This window comes from Ictidomys tridecemlineatus, chromosome 2, assembly GCF_052094955.1.
Source record: "Ictidomys tridecemlineatus isolate mIctTri1 chromosome 2, mIctTri1.hap1, whole genome shotgun sequence".
In the NCBI taxonomy this organism is placed as follows: domain Eukaryota; kingdom Metazoa; phylum Chordata; class Mammalia; order Rodentia; family Sciuridae; genus Ictidomys; species Ictidomys tridecemlineatus.
In genome coordinates this window covers 220,946,871-220,959,445 of record NC_135478.1, presented here as the reverse complement: position 1 = coordinate 220,959,445, position 12,575 = coordinate 220,946,871, and the positions used below count along the sequence as shown (strand labels likewise).

General features: G+C 36.5%; 2 protein-coding genes across 40 annotated transcripts in view; one reads left to right on the top strand and one right to left on the bottom strand.

Annotated features, from left to right (window-relative positions):
- Window positions 1-12,575, top strand: part of LOC101967955 (thiamine pyrophosphokinase 1) — a 372,786-nt gene that overhangs the window by 211,521 nt on the left and 148,690 nt on the right. The gene's annotated exons all lie outside the window — the stretch shown is intronic.
- The window catches only part of LOC110598265 (uncharacterized), a 64,909-nt gene that overhangs the window by 10,955 nt on the left and 41,379 nt on the right, over window positions 1-12,575 (bottom strand). For all 12 annotated transcript variants that reach the window (XR_013435479.1, XM_078040727.1, XM_078040728.1 and 9 more), the window contains one exon: window positions 803-951. The gene's annotated coding sequence lies outside the window, so the exon portion shown is untranslated. The remainder of the gene's footprint in view (window positions 1-802; window positions 952-12,575) is intronic.

Sequence of the window (12,575 nt, the reverse complement as noted above, 5' to 3'; positions counted from 1 at the left end):
GATGGTGAGATTCACTATGATGCATTCATATGTACACAGGAAAAATTTTTTCATTATTTGAATTTTGATATTTGACTTAGAGGTATATAGAATAAATGTAACAATGAAATTAAAAAAAATGCTTCAGTTTCAGGAAGCAAGTTGCAGGGCATAACCCAAGATGATAGGCATTTACACATGTACATACACACACACAGGTTATAAAATAACCTCTGGATCTGAACAGCTGGACCAAAAATAATGTCTTTCAGAGACATACAGCATGTTCAGCATACGAAGTGCCTTCATCATTGTCTCACTTGATTTGCCTAGCAGTGTTTTAAGCAGTCAGACTCTGTATTTTATTTTCTATTCTTAGATGAGAAAACTATGCACAGAGCAACATTTTGAGTGCATGGTAAATCTGATAACAGTCTAGGAAATTTCTGAATTCAAGTCCTATATCCTTTGCTATATAGCTACACATAGGAATATATAAATTTTATTGGACTACGTAAGAAAAGGTAACCAGTTTTAAATATTTTTTGTGCACTGAGTGGTTCAACTAGAAGCAGTCCATCCTCATTGTCTTGAAAAAATCCGGGTAGTTTTTTCCTCCACAATAAATATTTCATTATGAAAATCATCACATATACAAATAAATCAATAACACAATAAACAATGTATCCCAACCAACTACTTTTAATTTTTAAATAATTTTATCACACAAAGATGCCCCTGGCCTATAGTGATTGAGGCTATTGGACTTACAGTAACTCTGCTGTCACTGGAAAATATTGGAAAGAGCATTCAAATACCTCACCTGCTGGACTTCATGGCTAAGCAACTGTTGAGTGGACACTGTTCACTGTCACGATCTCCTGGCTCCTGGGAGCTCTGACTTGCACTTCTGTCTGGCATCATGAGATAGTGCCAAGGTCTGTTAGGTTCTCATCACAGTGACCAAAATATCTGAGAAGAACAAATTAGAGGAGGAAAAGTTTATTTTGGACCCACAGTTTCAGAGGTTCAGTCTGTGGTCAGCCAACGCCATTGCTTTGGGCCAAGATGATGGTGAAGAAAGTTTCTAAGCTCATGGCAACTGGGAAGCAAAGTGGAAGGGAGGATCCACGGACAAGATATACCATTCCCAACTGCTCCCCAGCTCCACCAGTGACCTACTTCCAGCCGTGCCACCACCTGCCTTCCATTGCCATCCAAAAGTCCATTCAAATTATTAGTCCACTGATGAAGTAAGGCTCTCATATCCTAATCATTCACTTTAGAACAATCCTACATTGTCACATGGGAGATATATATATTATCACTAAATATATATAACACTAAATATATATAACACTCATATTGCTAGCCCAAGAACTGACTGAAATTCAAAATTTGAAGTACATTTTTTTAGTGAATGCAAACTGCTTTCACAATCAAAATGATAAAAGATGAAAGGTCAAACTGGGAACCATTTGAATGCTCTATCTCTACCCATAGGTGTATTTTCTTTTTTAATCACTTGAAAGTAAGTTGCAGACATCACATTGCATTATCCTAAATACTCCTGAATGAAAAGTGATGTTTAAAAACAAAGATCCAAGCAATTAGGTGTGCTTGTTTCTACTTCGTGGTATTGCTTCTAGACTTCCAGTGAACAGAACTTAAAAAAAAAAACTGTCTATATTTGTGTGAATATATGTACATGTTATATGTATATACATATGTGAATATATATGCAAATCATAAGTTAATAACATTGATGCTTTGGAATTAATTTTAATATATATTTTTAAAATTTTTTGTTTTCTGTTTTTATTTCTTTAACCTAAAAACATCCAAGTTTGGAACAATGTGCTTATAATATGCTATAATGTATACTAACAAGTTTCAAAGTAATAACATCTCTATTACCATAAACTGTAAAACTACTGAGTGAAATTTAAGATTTTGTGGCAGGTGTTTCTGATTTCAGAGAATTGTGTCTAAAAATTTTCACTTGAAATAGTAAGTTTTGTTTCTGGAGCTCTTGGTATTAATTTCATCTGCTCTTAGGCTCATTTGTTGCAGTTTGAAGTTATCAAACTTTATTTTTCAACTAGTAACATGATTACATAATTCAGAAGGCGTAATTCATGATTATATAATTCAGGAAATGTATCACTTTTATTCCTATCTCTACAGCATCATCATGCTATTTCAGAATATTCCAGGTTCTTGTAATAACAGTAAACAAAAACAAAACAAATGAGTATCTATATTCTCATTTCCCCTTATTTTTATATAAAATTTGTATCTATAAACATTTGCCTGTGTATCCCTTTTTTGTACTGGGCGGTACATTTGGAGACTACTCCCATCAAAAGCAGTCCATCCTCATTGTCTTATTATGGGTCCTTTGTGTTTTATGATGTGGAGAAGCCTTAGTGTGGCAGACTTTATCCACCTGCAGCTTTTTGAAAAAAAAAAAAAAACTGGAAATTCAGACTAGGGAGTGCTGTGAGTTGTGGGTGTGTGTTTTTCAAAAAATATTTGTTAGGGACTTCTGTGTAGTTTCCTGTTAAGAATTATTTTGCTCTCAAAGCAACTATACGAGATAAAGATGGTAAGACACAATTTTAAAGGTGAGTAAACCAGGTTCCCCCAAAAGACAGAGTGATTTGGTAAGGATTTTGTGCCTATTAAAGACACATTTCAGAATGTCAGACAGACCTTTTAACTCTCTCTGCTCCACAGTACCATTGCCAAGTACATGATTTATAAGTTACCACGCTGCCATTCTATATAGAAGAAACAATTTTAAACAGTAAACACATTAAGCAAATATAATGACCATGTAATTCATGCTTACCTTTTGTTGAATGTAAGTAAGTTTTTCAGTAGAAAGAAATGAATGGATATGATCAGTTCTTATCACAGAGGAAGAATATTCCATTTTAGCTCAGATACTGGAATAACAAATCTGAATCCTTTTCCGTTCTGGAAAATGGCATGGTGAGAGAGGGGCCAGATTGATTCATTTCATACGCATTGGCCTTTCCCGTTGTCTTATGACAGGAAGCCAATGTCACCCCTATTAGCAGCCCTCCAGGTAAAAGCACAGAGTATAGAACATTGGCCATATTTTACCAGGCAAGTTTAATGTACAAAAATATTGCTCAAGGGACAGTAGAGAAGGATTGATTTTCTCCTGAGTGATGCTACCTATTAACAAGTGGGCACTCTGAAGTTTTGATAACAGTAATTGAAAAGCTAGGAATAGACCTTCATATTTTTTTCTGAGCATATTTTACACTGTACAATATTTCAGTAGCAGAGAAAGACTTATGAAAAATAAAAGATGTTGAACAATGTTTTTTTTTCATGTCTTCATTCAACCAACATATTATCGAGGGCTTATCAGTATGGGGCATCTTGCTAACCTGAGGATGAATAAGATGGACTGAAAGAGTTAACAGTCTATTCACTAAACAGTGTTGCAGAATAAAATAAAATAAATTCAATAGTTACAAACACACCATTCAGAATATCACGGGAGTCCAGAGAAGCAACGTAACCTTCCTACAGAAAGCTAGAAGAAAGATTCCTGGAGAGGTCGTTGCTAATGTGGGCCCCCAAAGCAGGCAAATGAGTGGGGGTCCTGAGGAGTGAAGGGTAGAAGGCCCCAATAGGGACCACGTGAACAAGGCTGTGTGGTGAGGACTGCACACAGCATGTGTTGGAGAAATCTAGAAAGGCTGCTGTTTCTGGGGAAGAAACCAAAGATGTGGTAGTCTGGAAGGCTACAGAAAGAAGACAGAAAGCCGTCCGTGAAGCATCACTCTAGAATTTAAATAAGAGATCCTTAACTTCTGTGGATTTGTGAGCCCATTTGAGAAACTTAGGAAAAGCACAAATGTTCATTTTATATACATTCAGATTTTTAAATATAATCTTAAACATTTATAGAAGCTCTGAGCCCACATAGACTTCTATATGGAAACCTGCTCATTTCAAACAAATTCTCGTGATTTTACCTTGTTATCTTGCTAGTTAGCAAGGAGAGGGTTCAGGTATATTCATACCTAGGAGCTTCCATTGAGTTAAAAAAAACTGTTAAATGGGGACAACAGCCAAAATTCTTCAATAATAATAGTAAAAATAGTGTTGGTGGCTAATGTTCTCACCATGTGCTAGGCACTATGCTAAGTAATTACATGTATTAACTTGATTTTCTTTTGTAAATTTTAATAAGAAACTTATATGTGAAATACACATTGTTATCCCTATTTCTCAAATAAAAAAAAAACCCTGAAATCTAAGGTCTCATTCACAACTAGTAATATGTAAAGCTGATGCACCAGGTATGATGACTGAACATTGCATTAGCTTTCCATCACTGTGACCCAATATCTGACATGAACAACTTAGAGGAAGAAGTATTAATTTTCTTCCCCTCGTGGTTTCAGAGGGTTCCTTCCCTGGTGGCAGCCTCTAAAGCAGAACATCATGGCAGAAGGTTGTGGTGAAAGAAAACTTCTCAGCTTATGGCAACTGAAAAACAGAGGGGAGGGAGGAGCGAGGGACAAGTTCTCATCCCCACGGACTTGTCCCCACTGATCTACTTCCTCTAGCCAGACCCCACCTGCCTAGGAGTCCTTTTTCCTGTCAGTGGGCTGTTATTCCACTGATGAGGTCAGACCCTCACGCTCCAGTCACTTCCACCTCAGCCTTGCTGCATTAGGGACTAAGCCTTCAACACATGAGGTTTAGTGGACACTCATATCCAAACCCTGTGCCAATTTTATCCCCTCTCTGAGACAAAAGTTGTTGAAATTGATTTCAGCCTTAGGCTAGAAGCCCAGACTGATTGGCCATAGATGTAACTCAGTAAGAAAAACCTTATGTTCTTTTCATTAACCTAGCATCTTAGATTTAAAGATTTCTCCCCTTTAAAGTACCTATCCGTAACACCATTTCAAATAGTAGTAAGTATAGTTACAGAGTTGTTAGTTGCAACACAGGATAGATATTGTGTATTGTTCAATGGACTGCCATCAAGGAATTTTGTTTTATTTTTTTTTATTTGTTGTTTTTTTTTATTGGTTGTTCAAAACATTACATAGTTCTTGATATATCATATTTCACACTTTGATTCAAGTGGGTTATGAACTCCCATTTTTACCCCATATACAGATTGCAGAATCACATCAGTTACACTTCCATTGATTTACTTATTGACATACTCATGTCTGTTTTTACAGCCAAGTAGTGCATAATTCTTATCCTTAATGTATTCTTCATTTCATACAATTTTGTGTACCAAATTCTAACTTAGTACTTGGCATTGAAATGTTGATTTGCAACGTTAAAAAAAAAAAAAAGGAATGCTACAAATCTTCTCCTCTATTCCTTTTATCAACAGTGCTTTTTACCTACAAATTGCATTTCTATCCCCAAAAGGAGCCATACAATTATCTCAACTGATGCAGAAAAAGACATTTGACAAAAGTCAGCATTCTTTCATGTTAAAAACACATACCCACAAGTCCGTCAAACCAAAAAAGACGTTTATTGCAGTAATGCTTTTTTTTTTTTTTTTTTGCAGAAGAATCATATTTAAAGGAAGGAAAGCATTCAGAACCGTTAGAAGGGAAATGAGAAGGAGACTGTATATCAAGGTTAATTACATAATGGCAGCATAGATAGTTAAGGAGTGAGTGTATGAAGAAGCAGTGGGTGTCCAGCAAGGTGCTGTCTTGGAGCCTGTGGTCCTGAGTGGGAAGAGCGAGTCTCAGCTGCAGTGTACACTGTTGGCAAATCCAGGGGAGCAGTCTCTCCTTCACCATCTGTGGCACTGGAATCAAAATGTTCATGAAAACTAAAATGTTTGAGAATTGTGATGTTTCTGTTTGTTGGGTCTTTTGTTGTTGTTGTTGTTGTTTACTTCTTTAGGGTTCCATTGGAAAGAATTGAGCTAATCATGCTTTCCGTTTCTTTGCACATCATGATGACTGTCAGTTTATTTCATTGTTTAGAATTTCTTGATTTTTCTCCTGTTCCCCTCAAGGATTCCCTTTCCATCACCTAAGAAACCATCCTAACATATAGAATCTTTTGTCAATATGTGCTTTGCAAAGTGTATATTCTTTTTATGACTATCTTTAAAATATATTTTTGCACATGCCTATAAAAGTAAGGTAGTCTTAAAAACGGTAGTTACAGTACCATTATTGTATCTAAAGTTAAAAAATAATTGTTTAATATAATAAAATACAATGATTATATTTTCTTCACTGTTTTAAAATGTTTTTATAGTTTGTTTTTTGAATAAGGCTTCAAAAAAGGATAACACATTAAAATTGGAGATGTGTGTGTGTGTGTGTGTGTGTGTGTGTGTGTGTGTGTATATGGTCTCTTTCTGTCTACACATCACTTTCTGTCTGTATCAGTTTTTCCTCCCTCCCCCCATCCCCTCTCTCTCTTCCCCCTTCTTCCCTTAACATTTCTCCCGGAGAAACTTTTCCCTTGGATCTACAATCTAAGCTCTTCACATGACATGTATAATACTATTTGCATTGAGTTTTTAGTTTTGCAATTTGTAGTTAATTCTAGAGCTGTGAGGAGAATAGTTAAAAACATTTTTTTATGGGGGAAACTCCCGAGATAGGTATCATTACATCATGATTTTTGTCTCTTGGGGTGTTCAATCATTGATGATTATTGCTCACATGTATCTATATATTAGTGCTTGTATGACACTAATTACAAAATCCTATCACTTCTGTGAGATTTATTGCCTAGAATCCTTCTGTAAAGTACTTTCTTATGGAAGAGGCTCCCTCCTATGGCTACTAGGTTGTCCAGAGAAATACTTGATATAGGAAAGCAGAGCATGATCTACTAATTATTTTATTTACTATTGTACAAACTACTGAGTTGTTTTCCTAGCTTGCTTTACCATTGGTTGAAGCTTTGGTTTTTATTTTTTTTTAATCTCATGGTTTTAAACTATACATCATCAATTTACTCCAGTTATTATCTTTATTGCTGCTCAAAATGTCCCTTCTTTGGCCAGCAGGAACTTGAATTCAATTGCCTCTTGAATACTCTTGACATGATCCCCATAGTCTTGGATAACCTATTTCTATTTCTAGAACACATTCTCTCTTGCAAGTTCTTGCACACTTTCTGCTGCAGACTTGGAATTTCTCCAGGGGCCCTGTTTGTAAGAAAAATATTCAGAGACCACAATCTAGGTATCAAGGAAGGTATTTATAGCTACTAAGTTGGTTTGGTAGAAAAACTATGGCTTTTGTCTTTGGGGAAGATTATTTGAGTTCATACTTTCCAAGCTCAAGACCACAGGGAAATAATATCTGTTGATGAACAGAATTTTAAAATTTTGATAAAATCTGGAATAGTTTTACCAAACTAGGAGTAAATGAGAGATTTTTCCTATTTTTGAATTGTGTTTTTAAAATCATCTCTATTTCCCTATTTATACTCATATGTTATTCAAATTTCTAGATGTTGGTACATAGGAATCATGTGGTATCTCAGTATATTAATTTGTATTTCTGTAATCAATAATAACTGTAAACGCCTCCTCCTGTGTTTTCTAATCTTTACTTACATTATGTAGATATTGGGGCTTTTTTTAAAGCTAATTTATGGGTATTCCCTATATAATTTAAATATCAGCTTTGAACATTACAAAATAGCTTTTCTGATTTCATCACCTGCCTGACTGAATATCCTGAGCAGATCCATGGTTTAGTTTCTGGGTTGTTGGATGCTAGCATCATTTCCTGGGAGAGGAAGGAGGTGGGCAGGGTAGGAACTGGAAGATTCTTTGTTGTCAGAGAAGACTACGGAAACTTCAAGTAGGATTCTTGAATAGGGAATCAAGTACATATTGGAACAAACTCTGGATTTGTTAGTTTAACCTTTCAAGATATTTTTGCTGTTTCTTTAATGTTTTTCTTTTTATTGTTTTTTAACCTGAAATTTTGTTTTTAAAATTACCTACACTTCTATTTAAGATATTGGAATTTAGGTATTTTGAATTTCATTATGGTGGAGGATTTTTTTTGCTTATGTATTTCTTCACAATTTAATTTTTTATCACAAATATTTCATCTAGTTTTACATGGTTACACAAGTAAATGTGCAGTTCAAACCTTCCTCTTATTCCCTCCAACTTTGGTGGCTTTAAGCATTGAATGTATGTCATAGAACATTTTATTATTCCTTTTAGAAATGAGGGTATTTCTCCATGTTCCATTTATAATCTAAGAAAGAACTCAAGGTGACTTGCATCTTTAAATTCAATATGAAAATAAACTGTTTTGATGCAAATCTATAATATGTTAATGGAATTTCTTTATCAAATATTCAATATTATAGTTTCAGAACCATCTTCCTTGAGAGGAAAATGCCCATGGGCATGTAAATGTATATCCCTCTTAACTTGGAAAAAAATTTTACTTTGGCATTATTATTAATAAAAGCAAAGCCTTAATTGCTGAATTTTTAAGTAGAAATAAGTCACTTCCATACAATTCTTGTCAGGTTTGTGATATCAGAAGTTTATCCTTGACAACTGGGCTTGCCAAGAATATAAAACTATTTAAAGCAGACATTAATATTAATATACTTTATCTCTTTTCCTTTTGGAAGACTCGCAAAGATCATTAATTCTAGGTTCCTCTTTTTACAGAATTTATTTATTTTCTGTTTTTATACAAATGAGTCATTCTTATTATACACAATTGTGTATCTATCTGTAATTTGTTTTTATAAAAACCATAATAAAAATCATTATCTTATGTACTTCAAGTGCATGTTTATGTACTTTGGGGTGTTGTAAATAATTAGTAAAATTCTCATTAGGATCTAAAAATAATTAGAACATATCCATGGTTTTATGTCTTAAACTATATTTATAGTTTGACTTATAACATTTAGGAAGAAATTGTATTAGCTATTACATTTATGGGGGTGACATTTTCTCCAAAATAAGTGACAATCCTAGAGAAGTTAAAATAAAGAAAATATTTCTTTTGGTGCAGGACAAAACAAAAACAAAAACAAAAAAACAAGAACAAAACCTCAAAAAGCCTACATTGCTTTGCTGAGGACTCATAAAAATGGCTGGTGGTGCTTTGGGGGCATGCATTTTAGAAAGGGGGGAAAATCTCATTATCCTCTCCATATTCTTCTAAGTGCTTAGAAGACTCATCCTAACCCGGGCTCAGGCTCTGCAGCAGGAAGTCTTGACACGTCTGTTTGGGCAGCTTGTCTTGGCACTGTTAGGCACGGGAGCTCCTGCGCTGCCTGCCCTAATGTTTTCTTGCTTTCCACTCATCACCCCTTGCTTTATGATGCTATTAGTTTTTGCACTTTGCCATGTTAAAACTGGAAGAGTTGAAAGGTTTCCTATTCAGTGAGAAGCACCAGATGCATGTGCATTAACACATCTAATTGCAGTGGACGGTAAAGGGTACTTGCTCTCATTCTAATGGGTCCAGAGAACTGATGCCTGTGAGGTCGGGAAGCATCATGTCTTCCTTGGTGTCACTCTCCACACTGCCCTCTGCCCCACAGGCAGACTTCTCCTACATCAGATGCTATTCCGACTTTCTTTCTTTCTTTTTTATATATTTTATTTGACTACAGATGTTTAGGCTGAGGGAGAAAAGGACAGAGAAGTGGCAGATAGAACTGGGCTGCTGATCTTTAAAACCATATGTATCATGTATATCATTTGTTATCTTCCCTTGGGAATGCACGTTTTCATAAGTTACATAAAACTAATTTCACTCCTTATAATGAGAAATAAATCTGGGGTAATAATTGAAATCGTGTGTGTGCAGTCCTATCTCACTGCTTCTCTGGTGATTTATAAGACAATAACTGTTGCAGCATCGTGAAAATGTGAGGTTCATATTGCCAGACATTTTTTTTTTTTTAACTCCCATCCCCCGAGAGACAGACCATATTAGAAGTCAAGTCAGAAGCAGAGGCTGGTGGCCGAGAGGGCTTAGCAAGGTGGGAGAGAGGAGAGTCTGAGGTCTGGCAGCATTTCAGAGTGGACAGATGCCCTCCCGTGTCTGCGGGGCCATCCCTGCAGTGGACAGGAGCACTCAGACCCGGGTGTCTTCTGTCTCTGTCCCCTCTCTTCCTCCACCAAACAAGGCTTTATTTCACTGATGTTGCAGAAATGCTTGAAATTGGAGTTCCAATTATTCCACCCAGGTGCATTACGAGATAGAGGAGAGGGATGTGTGGAGGAACGGCAAACACTACTCATCACCATGTTTAGGGCCAGGCAAGCACTGGGAGTATTCTACACATTTCAGGTCACGCTCCCCTCCAGGATGCTTTCGTCATTAGCATCTTCAGTCTGCAGTCAGAGTACTGACCTTGTTTTAGCCATCTTCTGCATGTGGAAAGGACATGGGTCTTTTTTCTTTTTTAATAAAATCTAGGCTGCTAAAGTTCCCAAATTCAGAGAACGACCTCACAAAATTTGAAAAAAAAAAATAATTAAAAAGCAATGGTTGATGTATTTTATTATCTCTCTTTACCTCAGTGAATTTGTTTTTCAGTTCCAATCTGTTTCGCTCTGGGGCAGAGCTCTCAAATAAGACATTTTTTGGTTAGGGCACACGAAATACAGTTCAACAAGTCTATAAAAATTTGTTTCAGTGAGTTTTCTTGTTTCATAATTTTATACCTTTTACATTCATAATGAGCAGCTCAGATTTTTTCAATAAAGGTAACTTTTAAAAGCCAAAGTTTGAATTTGACTCTTTTAAGGTTCTGCATGAGATTCGAAGTTATCTTTGTTAGCTACTTTATTTTACTTGAAAATATGTTTTAACAGGAGGCAATACAGCTTTGCCTATGTTTCTTAACTTGGAGAAGAGCTGCAGCCCTTTGTAAATGTTGAATTATTTAGAGTTAGGTCAGTGATGTCACTGTAGATTAACTTATGGCGGGTAAAATTGGCTTCCTGTGAGTAACAGGGACAGTGGCAGGTGAACGGAGAGATTGTCATACCAAAGAAAATTGTATTCTGCTTTCAAATTCACAACTGAATTGTCCTTGGAACTTACCATGGAAACAAACCTTTCCATGTTACAGAAAACCTTTTGCCCTTTTCAGCCAGTAGTTAACAAAGTTATTTTTATGACATAGTGCAGAAGTAGCATAGATGAATTTATAACATGTGGTTACAGGCGTGTACGTTTATTTATCAAGTATTAGTGGCTGGCTCGGGGCTTGTCATCTTGATGCCCTTGTACCCACATACGCCCCTTCTTTCAAAGTTCTATGTTAACTGCTAATTCTGGCTGGCAGTCTCTGTCTTCCCATGTGTATTTATTTCTCTGCTTCTCAGTTATATGTTGATTCTGCATTAAAGACTGATTCTCATCATTTTCTGTTTTTAGTATCCCTGAGCCTGCTTCTTCAGCCTTACCTTACATTTATTTAACTTTTAGAGTTCTATGCCCAGTAACTCTTGTTTACAAATATTACATGAATTCTGAAAAAAAAATACATATTATTTTTAGAGAAACTTAATGATATTAGAGAAAACAAAGTTTTAAATGTATCCAAGTTTCATAGTAACATGTAGCATTTGCCTTGTGTGGTCACAAGAGAGACGAATGGAACGAAAACAGAGTTTTCCATCTCTCGGCATTTGACTCCCATCCTAGCTTCAGCTCTCTACCATGGCACCTGTTAAAATCCCTGTTTTCTGTCTGCATATTTTATAAGTCCACCTTTTGCTGATTCACCTTCCACAGGAGATTCTTTTGTGTTCATGTAATAACAGTTCTGGACTGCTGACCAGATCAGTGGGGTAGCTTTCGTCCCCTGTGTCATTTGGGGGCCCAGAGTGTTTCCAGCTGTGCCATTTTCAGCATACAGTTTCCAAGGACGCCTAGGAAACGTCTCCATTACCGATAGTTCAAAGGAAAATGGGGGGAAACGAAGTTGTGTCATCAGAGGCCTTGAAGCAGGGTCTGCCACATGCTCTGCTGGCTGCTGTGGGCCTCTGCGGGGAGTTAGGAGAGGGACACATGGTTCCTTTACTGGGAGGCTGTGTTTCCTCCCCAGTGGATAGCACATCTGGCCTAGCAGCTATAGTCAGGGCTACTTGGCTACAGGTGTGGTATTCTACCGTCACTCTCTCACATCCCGATATCTGTAGGGACAAGAATAGAAAATTAATTGGAGATGTAAGGGAGTGTTTCAGAGTAACTGATCTCTTTCATGGAAAGTTCCAGACATGATTCATAAGTTTTACGTGTATTTAGTTACAGCATATTTTTACAGCTGTTTTGACTGTTACTATTAGCATCTTGTTAAGGTGAGATTGCAGTAAATCACCGAGTCGATCTTAAACCAGGAGACCTTTGTTCACTAGCTGGCGGTCCAGATCCACCAGCTGGCAGGCTAAGGGTAGGCTGCAAGTCTACACCCTTTGACCCCCTCTCAGGGTTCGAGCACACCTTTTATAGTCCAAAACCATATTAAAGCGTAAGTGGCTATTGCTGTGGTTCAAAACCATAAACAAACGCCATGAGATCTAAAATCGT